A 1101-nucleotide genomic window follows, 5' to 3' on the forward strand; every position below is an offset into this window, starting at 1 on the left:
ACGTCCCCGCACCGCCGCTGGCCCGCACGCGCCTCGCCGAGGGGCCGCCGGCTGCACGGCTGCCCGGCAAGCTGGGGCGTGGGTCACGCCGCTGGAGCGCGGTCCCCGGAGCAGCCTGCCCCGCTATAGCCGCCTTGCAAAATCTGTATTAAATTTTAATCTTTTTTTATGTAATTTCTCGCAGAGGTGGCTCGGGCGCTGCTCCCCGCTGCAGAAAGCAGGGCTCCTGCTCCGAGACGGCGGCCTGGGCGGCACCCCCCAGGCCGCGAGGTGCCGGGCGCCGTGGGGCGAGCACGGGGTGGGTGCTGCAGGGGATGGTGTCACATGGAGCGGGACCAGGCGGGACGCGTCGAGCCGAGAGTGGCTGCCCCCGCCTCGGTGCCCAGCCCACGCGAGCCGAGTCCAGCCATGGGCCGGGGAGCCGGCAAAGCGCAGGCGCCGGCCCTCCCGCTGCGCGACGCCTGCGGAGCCGCTGGGGACGGTCCCTGCCCGCGAGCATCCTCGCAGCGGCGAGCCGCAGCGCGGGGCTGGCGGGGCGTCCCCAGGACGGCGCTCGTGCCCTGCTTGCCCGGCGCGCTGGGCTGCCGTCCGCAGCCTTCCCCGCCGCTCGCGCTGCAATTACACGCTGCCCATCCCGTCTTCAGCCGCACGTGAAAACGCAGGGATACGCTTGCTTGAAAAGCAGCCCCGGGAAGCGTGTCCAGGCCACGTTCCCCCCTGCAGTCGGCACACCGAGCCCCGGCGGGGTGCACGCGCCCCGGCGGCCCCGCGCCCATGAAGCCGCCGGCAAGGGGAGCGGAGAGCCGGCGCCGGCGAGCCCCTCGGGAGCCGGCCGCGCTCCACGTGCCGCTCTGCGCATCCCCCCGTGCCGCGGCGCGCCGCGCAGCGAGGCGTTAACCAGGGTATTATTCCCCTGCACATTCTAACTCGTGTGCGCCTTAATTATTATTATTAGCAAATTACAGTGCGTTTGGAGGGGGGGGGGGCTCTGCGAGCCGACGGCAGCCCGGCGCCGCAGCAGGCCTGCCGGGGCAGGCAGGGCAGCCGCGGCGAGCGGGACCCCCGCCCGGCGCCTCCGCCATCCCCGCGGGGGGCGGCGGG

General features: G+C 73.2%; 1 protein-coding gene across 1 annotated transcript in view; it reads left to right on the forward strand.

Moving 5' to 3' along the window:
- The window catches only part of LOC146594874 (platelet-activating factor receptor-like), a 5154-nt gene that overhangs the window by 1283 nt on the left and 2770 nt on the right, over positions 1-1101 (forward strand). The window lies entirely within an intron of this gene.

This window comes from Rhea americana, unplaced genomic scaffold (assembly GCF_003343005.1).
Source record: "Rhea americana isolate MKP2758 unplaced genomic scaffold, rheAme1 scaffold_246, whole genome shotgun sequence".
Classification (NCBI taxonomy): Eukaryota; Metazoa; Chordata; class Aves; order Rheiformes; family Rheidae; genus Rhea; species Rhea americana.